Source organism: Stegodyphus dumicola, chromosome 3 (genome assembly GCF_044657685.1).
Source record: "Stegodyphus dumicola isolate Sdum_Otavi_A_Nest chromosome 3, ASM4465768v1".
Lineage (NCBI taxonomy): Eukaryota > Metazoa > Arthropoda > Arachnida > Araneae > Eresidae > Stegodyphus > Stegodyphus dumicola.
This window is the reverse complement of record NC_140770.1, coordinates 9,830,178-9,846,447: the sequence shown is the minus strand read 5'-3', so window position 1 is coordinate 9,846,447 and position 16,270 is coordinate 9,830,178. Positions and strand designations below refer to the sequence as shown.

Sequence of the window (16,270 nt, the reverse complement as noted above, 5' to 3'; positions counted from 1 at the left end):
AAAAAAAAAAAGGGAACAGTTAAATTTACATGTGGATTGAATTATTATAAATTTGTGTATATTTTCTTATATGAGAAAAATATTTACAAATTCATCCATTAATATTATGCAGAAATAAGATTATAATTTGGCATAAAAAATGTTTGGTAAAAATATTTTTACTTCTGTGTATGAATATTTTTACTCAAAATCTGTGCTAAACTGAGGTTGTATTGTTGCATGATGTTAAATTTTTCATTGGCATGCTTTTGTTTCATTCAATCATCTGTTATTAAAATTATCTAGAAAAGGGTATATTTACATAGGATTTATTTTCTCAAATCCAGAACCTCTAAATTTGAGAAATTGCTAGTATTTGTATACATAATCATCGTTATGAAAACATGCTAAGTCGTATTTATTACACACGGGTAATTTTGAAAGCAAATGTCCATGATTAATTTTTATTGATGCAGAAATCGCAATATATAAGATGGGTTGGTCATGTACCAAAAAAAAAAAAAAAAAAAGAGCTTTCCTTAAAGAACTCTGTCTTTATCAAATTTAACCGTTTGAATCTCAAGCAGTGCGATCACACTGTTGAGATTTTATGTCGAGGAAACCCAGTATATTTCGAACATTGGGGACAAAATGAGAAACACTTATGCAAGAGTACGTCTTATCTCTTTGCAAACGTCAATAAATGTGACTGAGTGTCGAGAATCGCCGAAATACAAGAAGCCTCGATTAGGATTGCACCGCTTGGTATTTCTCGACATAAAATAAAACAAGTGCTATTGCGCTGCTTGGATCTTTTCGTACTCATTTAGAGAGAGCGTGGTTGCACAGTTTGGGATTCTTCAGTAGTGTTTTTTCAATAACCCGTGGGACTCAAACGTTTAATGGCATCAGTCTCACTCTGCCTTGTAAAACAACTGCTTTTGTTGGTTTGATGAAATAAACAGATAATTTGTTAAATGTCATTTTAGCAGATGAAAATATTTCTGTCACACTAGAATGTCAAAAACTATCAAATAAATAATAACTTTCCTTATACAGAAATACAGTTATGAAAAAAAATATATACTCTAAACTTTTGGTCTGCTGAAGTATTGAGGCTAAAACAAAGTGGAAAACAGAACCACCCAGTATTGCCGTGTTAATTAAATTTGCATAAACTTCTTTCCTTGAGCCCAATGCAGTGGTATAGCTAGAGGGATGGGGTTGTCCCAGGCAATAATTTTGGCATAGATGATCGAGGCATATAAAGAATAATAAGATTCTGAATTGCATACTGAGTTAAATTGAGAAAATAAATAGTTTTCACTCAAGGTAAAGTATTCAAAGCAACCAACACAAGATTTCAATTACGACGTACCTTTGTTATACTTTTTTTTCTTGCATCAAAATCTTTGAATGAAAATGATGAATATTAACTAAATTATCACAGGGACAATAATAAAACAAAATATTTTAAGAGTTTCATTTCTATTATTGCTAGAGAAATCAAAAGAAGAATGTGGGAGGGCGGTCCTTTTGAATTTTTGCAGTTTATTCTAAATTAGAATCTCCAGAATAAAGTTTCAAACATCGTAATGCTATTGTGAACTTTCCTTACTCTTCTCATAACTGCTAGTTATGAGAAGAGTTTTCTAAATGAAAATCATTTAGAAAGTATATTAGAACTATAAATGTTTATTTTGCATTTGAGAAATTAAGAAATATTTGTATACTTCCTGCATTGCAGTAACTGCAGCAATCAAGTAGACCTCTGTGATGTTAAGGGTTGTAAAAAAAAAGAAAGAAAAACAAGCAAAATGATAATATAATTTTGCAATGTTGGAAATTTTCTTCAGATTAAAATTTTTCTCCAAAAATAAACAAAGAGTTTGAATTTATTTCCCTGTATGTCATTTTGACACTTTTTTTATTTGTTTGTATTTCAAGAGGAGTGGTTAAAAGTTCTAGCTGTGCCACTAACCCACCGTTAAAATTTAATTTCATTGGTAATATTGCATTAGAATGTAGATCATCCTTAAACAGTGATAGTTTAAATGCTTTAAAAACAGAAATATTATTTATTTTCATTAAACCAAAATAAATGTCAAATTTTTGGATTAGGAAATCCATCTCAAGGCCATATTAGTAAAAACCCGAGGTTTAATTTACTGAATTACAGGACAGATTACCAAAATTTTTTACCTTTAATGAACTATTCTCTTCCTATTAGCTTCCACACCTGTTAACATGCATACTTTAGGCTCTACTCATAGTAATTGAAGGATTAAGTGAAAAGTCATTATCTGCATCAAAATGTTTGTTGATCATGTAGAACTTTCAGTTGTCAGGGGGGAATAATGCAGCTCTTTCCAAAATCTCCCCCCTCCCTTGAAAAGCAAGCTAAACTTAACAATTATTTTAAGAATATTCAGAAACTAAAAAGATGTAGTAAAATATAATTTAACATTTTATAAATTAAAAAGCATTCTTCATTACCCTTTGGTAATGAAATAGGTTGAAAATTTTTTATATTGTAATGTATTTTGCAGTATTTAACAAAATAACAGATGATTTTCTTAGTCAAACATAAATTTTATTTTTAGTTCATGTAGATAGACAATTTAAAATACAATGGTACTTTGGTAAAACTTTTAGAATAATAAATTTTTTTAAACATTTTCCGACGTTGCCTAGCAACGGTTACAAAATACAGATGATATCAAATGTGGCATTACCACTTCAATATCAAGGATAATAACTATAATTATTTGTTAAATAATGAAATATTACAGTATGCATATATATATCACATTAATAGTGTGAATTATGTGAAACTATGTCGCATTTTTTACAAGGTAGTTTTCAGGATTTTTTATATGGGGTCGCAGTCACCAATGATAAGAGCCTAATTAAATAATGGAAAGATTAAATAAACGAAGTAGGTCAATGGAAATTTAATACACTAATATTTGTGCAAAATGCAACACCATGAAGGATTTGTTGGAAATGATTGAAATTTATTCCAGGTATTATTCCATATATTTATTTTATTCCATATATTCCATATTATTTTATTCCATATATTTATTCTACACCGATAGTGGTAGGAATAAATGATCAAATTTATAATAGAAAAATACAAAACGAATGTCGAAAATCAGTACTTTTGTGTGTCTGGAACACTGAGCGACGAGAGCCTGTACGCGTTGTGGCATTGAATCATGCAGGTTCTGAATGTAATCCTGGGAAATGGCATTCCACATGGCTTCGACTTGATGCCAAAGTTCAGTCTTAGTGTGTGCTCCACTAACTGTACGAGCAAATCGCCGACCGATGAAATTCCACACATGCTCAATGGGTGACATATTCAGGGAATAGCAGGCCATGGAAGAAGCGAAACCTGTTGTGCCCTAAAGAAGGCTTGGAGTCTGGGAAACATGGACGGGCATTATCATGCAGAAATACAGTGCCTGGAATGCGTCGAAGAATGGAGAGGATCTTTGTTTCCACAGCTTCAATTATGTAATGATTACTGTTGAGATTGTTCGCAATCTGTACTAGATGGTATCAACAATTATATGGAATAGCTTTCCACACCATGATGCCAGGCATATGTGCAGTGTGAAGTTGGATAACGCACTGTGGGAGCAGACGTTTGCTACTGTAATGTCAGACATATAATTTACCATCATCGTAGTCTAAATTGTACAAGATTTATTAGAGAAAACAACTTGTTTCCACATACTGTGTTGTCCTCCCTATTCAAGTCAGAGACATAGGATTGAATCAAAGATCCTGGGGAATCCTGTGTAGAGTAACCCTTGCATGCAGTTCATGCTGTAGCAGATGGCGACGAACACTGAAGCTAGAGAATACATCTGTAGTGTACTCCAACATTGTGCTATCACACAAAATGATGCTGTACAATCCTTCACAACCATGCAGATGAGGTCTCTGTTGTCACGTGCGATTGTGCTATTACTTGCCTCACTGCCAGGATTTCACCTTGTTTGGTTCTCCTCTGTCCATTTCTTCCTATCACGCATCACTGATGTGGCATTACGCTGCATGCAGGTTGCGATTGCATGATATGAAAATCCACCCTCTTGCATACCGACGATGCGACCTCGTTTGAATTTCGTTATTTGTTGGTGTGGCATCCTCCGCTGTTGATGAGGCATATTGACCACTTATTAAATGTTCACCGCAGACAGAGGACAATAAACAGATTTCAATGCAACTTTACAGTAAACAGTGGAACAAGAGGCAGGATCTCATTCCATGCATAACGTGGACAAAGATAGTTTCAAAAGTATAAACAAAGTGAAAGAAGAAACTGAAACGCATGAGAAATCAAAGAAGCACGTTGATAATGTTGATAATTACTCATTCCACGCATAACATGGACAGTAACTGATTTAAATATTTTCATTTTGTATATTTACTGTGAGATCTCTTTCCCATCTGCCAATTGAAACTGAATTTGAAATTTAATTTAATTTCTTATCAGTAACAAAATTAATAAAACATAAGTGCATGATATCAAGATAAATAAAAAGTGCATTATGTCAAAATAATATTAATCTGTAAAATTTCCAGAATTTATATTAATGTACTTCTATGCATTTGATTTCTAAGCATTATTTTCTTATCAACCTTATATTGTACATAACTGTGCTTCTGATTTAGTACTGTTTAATGATGTAAAAATGCATGCACTGAGATTTTTTATGCATTAAAACTATGGATTTAATTTTAAATGCAATATGATTAAAAATGGCCATGGAAGTTGGTAGATTTTTTGCCTCAGTTTTTTTTAATTGCTTAAAGCAAATTCTGATGCATAATTTGTAATGTTCACTGCTTTCAGGATACTGGCAAAAATTTCTCTTAGGACAATTAGATGATGATTTTATAGCTCTCAACATAGATTTTAAAGCTGTGTTTTTAAAATTTTTAAATGAATTTTAATTCATTTAAATTGAACAATTAAAATTCATTTAAATTGAACAATTTCAATTAAATTTTAATTCATTTAAATTAATCCATACAAAATTCAAAATTGGATATTCATATTCATATAGAATTTGAGTTTACAGTTATGATTTTTATCACTGTTTTCTTAATCATATACCATAACTTCCTCTTTTTAAAAAAATATTTTTATATCTTTTGGTAAATTCAAGTGCAGAACTAAAAATCCAATAGGTATAAATATAGTAAGTATGAAAAATTAATATTAGTGTATCTTTAAGAGAAAAAAAGTGCAAAAAAATTATTCTTATAGAAATTTTCATAACATTTTTTTATACTTTGTACTTCAATAAAAATAAGAATTGTTGATCTCAAACAGTGCATAATGGCTTTTCCAGGGGGGCTGGGACATATATGTCCCGCACTTTCACACTTTAAATGTTTCACACTTTAAATGTCTCACACTTTCACACTTTAAATGTGTCTCAAGAAATTTCAGTAAACTATGGAGATTTAAAATTTATTCCTTAATATGGATTAGGAAGTGCAAGACCCTGTAGATTTGTTTTTCTGTTCTTTTCATTTAAAATAAGTGATTAAATGGCCATAATACGTTCGAAATTGGCCCCTATAGGCCACGGGAAAAGGTTAAGGAATCTCAAAATATGCTTAATTATGCTAACATTAATTCTACTATTATATCTTACATTAATTCTACTGTTTTAAAATGGATTCTGGTAATCGTAAAGTGAAATGAAAATAAAACACACAAAAATCAAGCATTTTTAATTTGGCCTCAGCCAGATTAAAGGCTTCTTCTTACATTAATTCGTATCATTAATTTTCGTTCCTTTTACAGAAAAACGATACATTTCTTGAAATGTATATTCAGCCAAGTGAGCGATAAATGCTCATCGTGGCAACTAAGATCTTTCACATTGGCGATGGCTTTAGTCTATTTTGTAACAGATTCCAGCCAAAGACACAGACGTTCTTTGTTCCATCCTCCTTGTTTCTTGTGTTTTCGCTTTTGCTGATGTTCTTTCTGCGGGCAGAAAGATTCTGTCTGTTGTTTGATGTTTTGGAATATGGCCTTTTGTGAATGAATTTGTCTGTCGTTTTAAAGTATGCCATTCTGTAAGTGTGATTATACCTCATTTTTGGAATGTCTGTGTATGGCCACCTAATTTAAATACAAGCTTTTGTTTTCCTTAAATGTACCTGATTATGCGGTAACAATTTTTCTTTCTTGTCCAATAATTAATCGAAGTCTCCACAGAAACTGCAAATTGCATCTATGAAGGGCGTTTTTTTTTCTTATTTCTGGATATCTGGAGAATGACTGAAATGAATACTATGATTTATATTCTTATAGTTTCTTGTTTTAAAAGGAGTAGTGAGTTTTCGGTAGAGTATGGTAACCTGGTGTAAGCGACTTACATTAGATATCTCTGCAGTAGACTTGAATTATGATAGAGGAAGTGTTTTTCACCAATATTTGTTTTGTGTGTTTGCATATAAATATTATTTCAGTGTAATATTTCTAGGTATTTCTGATATTCAACATGTAGGCACCTGTAACGTAGGATCGTCTCATGGCTGCTGTAAACTTTAGAATATTGCTATAATTAAAAAAATGTAAGGTAATAGGGAACTGAAGATTCAAAATTTCATTCTTGCAATTATATTAAAGATTATATAGTATGATTCGTTCATCGGTTATATCAGTATTACTGTTTTAGAAGTAAAAGAAAGTCATGCTAACATTAGAGTTCTAATAGTGCTGAATCCTTGGAAAGTGTTTATTTTTAATTTGTTTTTAAAGCTTCATTTTCAGCATTTGATTATTATTTTTTGGATGAAACTGAAATTATCCTTTTTTCTTCCCACTTCTGATCATTTTCAGAAATCTTAAGTCTGAAATTAGTGTTCTTTCCTACTCATTCTTTTCTCTCTGAAGTACATACAGTGGCTCCCAAAATGTTCGTACACTTATGATTTTCATTGAAATAAGGCTCTATCCATTAATTAAAAGTAAACTTTCTGAATGAGATTTTAATAATAAGATTAGATTTTAATATTTGTAACAAAATTACATGAAATATTTTTAAAATATAGCAAAACTTTATTTTTAAGAAATTAATAATCAACAAATGACAAACATTTTATGTCACAAAAGTCTTCGTACACTGAGATTTTTTTTGGATAAAATCAAAATTAGAATCATCGTTTGCTGCTTTTTTAAATTTTTGCATTGTGATGGCATTTAAAATATTGTTTGCTTTAATTTTTTATTGTTTACTTCATAATAATATTGAAAAGTGGGTCGCAATTGTAAAAAAATTACAAACAGCATTCGAAAATTGATATTTTTTCACCATAGTAGTGGTAAATGAATTCGAAATATTGCTAAATTAGTTAATTTATCCCATTCGACAGTGCAGTATGTGATAAAACGCTTTAAAGAAGAAAATCGGATTGAAAACAAGGTAAGAAAAGGTCGACTGAGAAAGTTAACTAGACATAAGAAGAGATTTATTAGTAGAAAATTTGTGAAAAACCCACATTTGACTGCTGTAAAAGTTTCTGCAGAATTTAATGCAAAATTTTCTTCTTCAATTTCACCTGAAACTGTTCGACGAGTTCTCAGAGAAGCTGGATTACATGGGCGTTCTGCCCATAAAAAATTTTTTGTTAGGGAGAAAAATAGAAAGCTTGGGCTTTCATTCGCAAAATCGATGATAAATACACCCGAAACGTTCTGGAATAATGTTCTATTTGTTGACAAAAGCAGATTTAATATTTTTGGTTCCGATGGTCGAATAACTGTATGGAGAAAAAAAATGAGGAACTTCATTCTAAGAACTTAGTTAGAACAGTTAAGTATTGTGGTGGAGGTGTTCTTGTGTTGGGTTGCATGGCAGCATCAGGACGAGGTAATTTGGTATTTATTGATGGCATAGTGAATCATTCTCTTTATTTAAATATTTTAAGAGACAATTTAAAATTATCAGTCCAAAATTTGGGTATTGGAAACAACTTTATTTTTAATCATGATAACAATCCTAAGCATACAGCTCTCAACGTTCGCCTGTGGTGTCTCTATAATTGTCCACAGGTTTTGAAAACACCACCTCAGTTGCCAGATTTAAATTCCATAGAACACATTTGGAAAAAACTGGAGGTTAGAGTACGGAAACACGACATCAAAAAGAAAAGTGAACTCAAAGCAGTCATGATGGAAGAATGGATGAACATTAATATAGAAATTACCAAAAATCTAGCAAAATCTATTCCCAGACGTTTAAAAGCTGTTGTGGATGATAAAGAATATCCTACTAAATATAAATTTAACAAAAAATGAAAATATTTGCTATTATGTCAAGATTTTTTTTGAAGTGTACAAAGACTTGTATGAGATAAAATGTTTGTCATGTTTTGATTATTAATTTTTTAAAAATAAAGTTTCGCTATATTTTACAAATATTTCATGTAATTTTGTTACGAATAGATTATAGATCTTATTATTAAAATCGCTGTATGTATGTTGTAATTAGTTGGCAAGTTCTCTTAATTTGCAAAAATCGAATTTGTTGTTTTAATTTTAATCCTCTGAGCAGCACATTTATTTCAATCTGCTAATGAGGACTTGTATTTAAGCAGCTTTTTTATTAGCTTTTTATAATTAACATTGTTTCTTCTTAAACTTGCTTTAATAAGATGTTATTTTACATGATTAAAAAAAGTTTTTTTTTTTTTTTTTTTTTTTTTTAAAGGTTGCAAATTATAAACTGAGTGACCAAAAGAAGTCCCTGAGTATTGAAAGCAAGGACATTATAAAGCCAAATAATTTTTAAAAGAAATAGAAACATGAGAAAAATAAGAAAACACATTTTAGAATATTTTAGAATAAGAAAACTAATACTGTTATGCATTATTTAAATTTCGTAACTTGTCAGCAATATTTGAGAAATTTGCCTTTTTTTTTTTCCCATTATAGATACATTTATTACGTCTGATGACTAATTATCTATATCCCTTTCAAATAAACTTTTTGTAATCCTGCGTTCTGCAAAATGATAGTAGTTTGTGTTGACTAATTAATAGGGGATACTTTGATAATCAGTACTTTGCTAACTTTCTGAAATGGTATTTAGCACTTGACTTAGGTTTCTAATTTGGATACCAGCTGTAATAGAAAGATAAAAAAATATATGTAGATATTTTTCAATGAAAGTTGTGTGACTTTCATAATGTTACGCTATGTGCTGATTATCGTGTAATTTTACAAGTAGATGCTTTGAATAAATGTGTGCACTGTTTATTTTTCTATTTATTTATATTAACGCTATTTATCAAATTTCTAAATGAATTTTATAAATAAATGCTTTGCAATCATCACAGTATTTCATTTCTCAATTTTTATCGGTTATGCAGTCTAAAGTCTTTAATCCGGACTCGTCGGGCGATTCCGTATTGTTGCGTGCGTACGGGTTCGTTATGAAATGAATGCACAAGTCCGATGAAAAATGAACAAAAATTTATTATTATCACAACAAAAATGCTTAAATTTTCTCAAATTATCATGCAGTATTACAATATCTCACAGTAGTTATCTTTTAACTACTCAAATGTCCAATAGAACGTAATTCAAAACAGCTAAAGAACGCGAATTCGCTACAATCAACAAGAGCAGTTTTCTAAACAACAAACTAAGCAACTGCTACAAACTGAGATGTTTTCCTCCTTTTATAAGATTTTAAAATCACGCGCTAGAATTTTCCAGTACTTTCTCGAAATCAAAAAGAGATATTTATTTATTTAATGCACACGCTCTTGTATTTTCAATTTTCCTGCTTAGCTTTCTTTTAATATTCGTCACGCGCTGCACTGCGCGAGAAATAAAACCATTTAATTTATAATTGAACTAACATTAGCTTTTTAAATACCAAATTCGTAACACTGCCCCCTTCCCAAGGACTGCACGTCCTGGGCAATACAATCCCTGGACAGGAAGCTAAACTTACAACTAAAGCATGAATGCAATAATAAGCATTACATTACAATAATAAACAACATGAACAATAAATGCAATAAATAAAACAAATCAAATACAAAATACAAATCAAATGCAAAATACAAATCAATTACTAAATACACATCTAGAAGCAAAAAGGACCATGGTCTTACACTATTTACAATTATTTACATTACGTACTATGGCCATAGTAATAAGCTAACCTGTCGTAAGAGTTCGAAGACTTACGGATCCGAACCACGACGTCATTCGTGTTCAGCACTGTATATGGACCATCCGAAGGTGACTGTAATTTAGGACTCGGTCCTTTTCGTTGAATTGGGTTCCACAACCACACCTTGTCTCCTTTGTTGGATCTATGTCTAGTAGCTCTTGTGTCGCATCTGGTCTTCATTTTCTCCGTCGCCAAGTTGACTCGCTTTCGTGCAGAACTATGCATCCTCTCAAACCGGGGCTGGGCATCTTGGATGTGTTCCTCAGGCGATGAAGGCGCATCCGCAGGGCGACTAAACAGGCGGTCACAAGGCAGACGAAGGTCTTGACCGAAGAGCTTCTGAGATGGAGAATAGCTGGTAGTCTTGCGTTTCTTTTCGACCCTGGTATGATTTCGGCAGCTTCCCGAGCTCGATCTTTCGGACAAGGCGTCGACATTTCCAGGCGAGGATCCCTTTTGAGGATGGATAGTCATGCCATCAGATGCTGAAAGCAGCTTATTGTTTTGGAAATCTAAAGAAAAATTGTATTTCCTTAAAAAGTCCAATCCGAGTATGCATGGATCTGTAATATCCGCCACATATGCCGTGTGATGGTAGGTGACACTTCCAAACGTGATGTTTACGTTTAACTTCCCAGTTATGTCGATCTTGTCACCAGACGCAGTCTGAAGGGTAACACAGGATGGCGTCCAAATAAGTTTATCTTTAAAATGCTCAGCTAAATCTTTCCTAATGATGGTAACATTAGCTCCTGTGTCAATGATCATATTGCAAGGAACTCCATCGATATTCCCATTGATGGACAGTCCGTTATTGTTGCCACTCACTATAGAGATCTTAAGCGCTTTAAAACAGGGTTTTTCATTATCTGGCAACCTCCGTTCCTCGATATGGTCATTAATTTGTTTCCTGCGTCGTTGCTCAGAAATTGTCTCAATTTTCGTACCCTGGGGTGTTCTGCAATTCTTTCGTACGTGGCCTTCAGCTCCACAGTTCCAGCACTTTGGTTTCTTGTCAGTCCTTTTCCTTCCCGTGGCATTTAATTGTCTGCTTAAATCGTATGCCTTATTTTCCGTGCTCTGGGGAGTTCTGCAGTTCCTTCGTAGGTGGCCTTCAACACCGCAATTCCAGCACTTTAGGGTCGGTTTTGTTTCACCACTATTCCGTCTTAAAGCATTCACTGGTCTTGTCAACTCATCCGTTTCATTATCCGTGCCCTGGGGTGTTCTGCAATGCCGTCGTAGGTGACCTTCAGAACCACATCTCCAACATCTTACAGCCACTTTGTTCTCACTGCTACTCCGTATCAAAGCATCGACTTGTCTGGATAAATCATCTAAACGAGCCATCAGTTGGTCCCCTGGGTCGTGGACTCGCACAGCTCTGACTGGGTAGCGATCTCTAAGAGTTGCCTGCTGGGCTGCCTCCAATTTCACGGCGTACAACAGAGCGCTTTTTACATCCTTTACATCTGCCATTCGTAGGGCCTTCTGTATTTCGGGATCCCGGATCCCATCGATGAAATATTGCAGGGACAGGATTTCCCTTGTTTCTGTCGGGCACTCCGAAAAGGCGTGATGTGACAGCCTTTCAACATCCGTGGCGAGCTCCTGAAGTGATTCGGTGGGCTTCTGTTGACGGGATTTTAATTGAAGCCTGCTGTAGTCTTTTAAACATTTCTCGCCAAAGTGCAGCTCCAAGGCGCCTGACAGAGCTTCGAAATCTAACCTTTTGTTTTCGGGAAGAGTCTGTAGAATATCCGCTGCGTCAGCTCTTAAAGAAGCGGCGAGATGACAGGCCTTAGCTTGGGAATCCTATCCATTTGCATCCGCAACGATAGAAAACTGGGTCTTGTACACTTGCCAGGATGTCTTCCCATCATATGTGGATAGCTTCAGAAATGGACGAGCAGGCATCGGTAAGAATTTAAAATCATCACTCTTGCTCCCTGCCGTCGCTACGAATTTCTTTAGAGTTTCCATTTCTTTGGCAACTGCAGAAACTCTCGTCAATTTGTTGTTCGATTTGGTGTTGGACGGCACAAACTCTTCCTTCAATTCGTTCCTCCACAGCCGAAACTCTCCCTTCTATATGTTCTTTTACAGAAGAAACTTTTTTTTCTATTTCTTCTTTCACCGAAGAAACTCTTTCTTCAATTTGATCTTTTACGAAAGAAACTTTTTCTTCAATTTGTCCAACTTTATTTTCAACTGTGTCAATTCTGCCTTCCATAGCTTCAAATTTATTTTCTATTATGCAGGTAATTTCTCTTTTCATTTCTTCTTGACATGCTTCAATCTTTTCTTGACCAGCTTGAACGGCTTTCATTTCGTCCTTAACGGATTCCTGGCCCAATTTCATTTCTTCTTTAAATGAGGCAAAGGCTGATATTAACTGCCTTAATTGCTCTTCCATCGCTCTTGTTATTGGCATTCAAATCCCACTTCTGAAACCAAAAATTGTTGCGTGCGTACGGGTTCGTTATGAAATGAATGCACAAGTCCGATGAAAAATGAACAAAAATTTATTATTATCACAACAAAAATGCTTAAATTTTCTCAAATTATCATGCAGTATTACAATATCTCACAGTAGTTATCTTTTAACTACTCAAATGTCCAATAGAACGTAATTCAAAACAGCTAAAGAACGCGAATTCGCTACAATCAACAAGAGCAGTTTTCTAAACAACAACAAGCTAAGCAACTGCTACAAACTGAGATGTTTTCCTCCTTTTATAAGATTTTAAAATCACGCACTAGAATTTTCCAGTACTTTCTCGAAATCAAAAAGAGATATTTATTTATTTAATGCACGCGCTCTTGTATTTTCAATTTTCCTGCTTAGCTTTCTTTTAATATTCGTCACGTGCTGCACTGCGCGAGAAATAAAACCATTTAATTTATAATTGAACTAACATTAGCTTTTTAAATACCAAATTCGTAACAGTATTATAGATCATCAGTTTAAATCTGGTAAGATGGCATGCAGAAATTATGAAATTAAAATTATGAAACCGTAATTTATGAAATAAAGAGCAGTTATGATCTAAAGGGTATCAAAATTTACAAAAAAAAAAAAAAAGCTTTTGTTTACATTATTAAACATTTCTTTCAACACGTGCATGCGTAAAGCATACATTACGCATAGTCGAAATTAGAAAATTGCAACCAGAAAACTATTTGATGTGTACTCGTGATATTTATAATGACGAGGAATTTGATTTAAATCATATCAAAGATGGAATACATCAAGATGAAATACTACATTTAGTAAGGAATTATAAGCGGAATAAAATAAAAACATCTGCCTTGAAGATGAGGATAGTGCTGACAGATCAGCTTCCAGTTCATTGCGCGCCGCGACTTCCCTCCCGCCACAGAGCAGCGTGAAATTGATAAACAGATTTCGGAATGGTTAGAGAAACAAAGGATATGCCTTTATCCATTTTTTGCAGCAATTCCACTTTTTGTTTGATGGACATCGAAACATGCTTTCGCTTTGTAGATCCTTTGGCAGCTCCAGAATCGGAAATTCTTTGTGACATAATCGAAAGTTCAAGCTTACTTTCTATAAAATTACTCTAACAGTCTGTAAAAAATAATAAGCCAGATCGAATTAGAAAATTAAGGAACAACGCAATCTGCAACATTAACTGAAACAGATAATTAAATAATTTTAGCTTAGCTTATATCATTTGTTACACATTAAATGCTCACTTGTAAACACATATGCGCATGCGTAAAGATATTATGTGTTTATGCATGCGCAGAAAGTTTGTAGATTTTTAGGTCCGGATTATGGACGTCCGGGTTAATGACTTTTGACTGTGTGCACAGTGCCAAATTATGCAATTCTTCCTTTTTGAAGTGAAAACTGATCATTGTGTACATGGGGAAATTGAAAGTTTTTGTCATATGTACAGCGATCTGTTTTCTCTTTAAAAAAAAATTCAGAGAATTACATAAGTTTAGTGTTGAGTACAAATTCAGTGAAGAATGATTTCCACACTTCAGCACATAAGCAACTGAAAATCTAGGCTGAAAAATTACTGTATTAATATTAATTCTTCTCACTTGTTCTTAATGATGCTATTGGAAGTTGATCTGTCAGCACTATTGTTATCTTCAGGGCAGATGTTTTTATTTTATTCGTCTTATAATTCCTTACTAAATGTAGTATTTCATCTCGATGTACTCCGTCTTTGATATGATTTAAATCAAATTCCTCATCATTATAAATATCACGAATACAAATCAAATAGTTTTCTGGTTGCAATTTTCTAATTTCGGCTATGCGTAATGTATGCTTTACGCATGCGCGCGTTGAAAGAAATGTTTAATAAAGTAAACAAATAAATATTAAGCTTCTTTTTTTTTTTTGTAAATTTTGATACCCTTTAGATCATAATTGCTCATTATTTTATAAATTATGGTTTCATATTTTTAATTTTATAATTTCTGCACACCATCTTACCAGATTTAAACTGATGATGTATAATCCGGAAAAATCGATAATCAGAATCGCCGAAGTCCAGACGAGTCCGGATTAAAGACTTTTGACTGTATAAATAGTTTATGATATACAGTACAAAGTCTTTAATCCGGACTGGTCGGGACGTCGGCGATTCCAGATTATAGATCATCAATTTAAATCTGGTAAGATGGCGTGGAGAAATTATACAATTAAAAATATGAAACTGTAATTTATGAAATAAAGAGTAGTTCTGATCTAAAGGGTATTAAATAAAATTTAAAAAAAAAACCACTTAATATTTATTTGTTTATTTTATTAAACATTTCTTTCAATGTAAGTTGTTTAAGTTGCTTCGTTTTTTGTTCTAATGCTTTCTCTTTAATTCTGTAAACAGACATAATTTCTTGTTCAATTACAAAGTTCCACTGTTCAAGTCCTGTAATTGCTGTGTCGAGAATACCGACTAACTTGTCAATTGAAATTTTTTCATTTTCAATAACACCTCTGTCACTTTCTTCACTATCGGAAGTGATACATTGAAACATGCTTTTACTTTGTAGATCCTTTGTGAGTTCCAGAATTGGAAAATCTTTTTGACATAATCAAAAGTTCAAGCTTAATTTTTATAAAATTGCTCTAACAATCTGCAAAAAATAATAAGCTGGATCCAATTAGAAGATTAAGGAAAAGCGCAATCTGCAATATTAACTGAAATGCCTTAGAATCAGTAAAGATAATTTTAGCCTAGCTTATACCGTCCGTTATACATTAAACGCACATGTGTAAACACATTACGCGCCTGCATAAAGCATACAGAAAAAAAAAAGGGGTTGTGGCTTTGAGGCCCGGATTATAGATCATTCCGGATAATAAACGTCCGGATTACGGACTTTGTACTGTATTAAAATACTGTAGAATTATGTATTATAAAATAGCCATTGAATTTGTGAACCATGTGCTGTGCACATGTGGGCTGCCACGTAAATACATGCGTTTTTGTGAAGTTGTAGGTTGCCTATTTTGTCTACATAGTGCATTGGCTGCTGAAATTGTTTTCAAGGTCGGCCAGATAATTGGTAAAAATCTCATAGAGTCTTGTCTAGCAACATTTATGTTGATCAGCGATATTATTCAAGCTATCATTTCCCCTTTTCATTTCCACATAGAATTTCAAATTTATGGGGCTAAATTTATGAAGATAAAAATTAACTGGCACATACAGTTAAAAATTTTAAAATAAGATACAATACATAAGGTTGACTCGCTAAAACCACACATAAATAAAAGTAGAAATGCTTTCGCTGTTGGTCTGTCTGCTATATCAGCTAGAGATGAAATGGATAGTTTGATTTCTTTATTGTTGTCTGATGGGTTGCTGTACTTAAACCTGATGACCAGATGTGTGGAAGGTTAAAGGGACGATTTCTTTTGCAGAATGGTTCAGTGGTGATATGAAGCACTCCTCTAATTTGATTTTTTGCTTATTTAGTAGTAATTACGTTTTATTCATACATAACACTATTATGTTATTAATAAATTTAAATATTTCCATCATATGTGTGTTTAACTTATTTAGTAGTTTTGCTTA

General features: G+C 33.0%; 1 long non-coding RNA gene across 1 annotated transcript in view; it reads left to right on the top strand.

Moving 5' to 3' along the window:
* Positions 1–5,790: 5,790 nt before the first annotated feature.
* LOC146997914 (uncharacterized) overlaps positions 5,791–16,270 on the top strand; it is a 42,869-nt gene continuing 32,389 nt past the window's right edge. The window contains exon 1 of the long non-coding RNA XR_015040130.1: positions 5,791–6,090. This is a non-coding gene — a long non-coding RNA (uncharacterized LOC146997914). The remainder of the gene's footprint in view (positions 6,091–16,270) is intronic.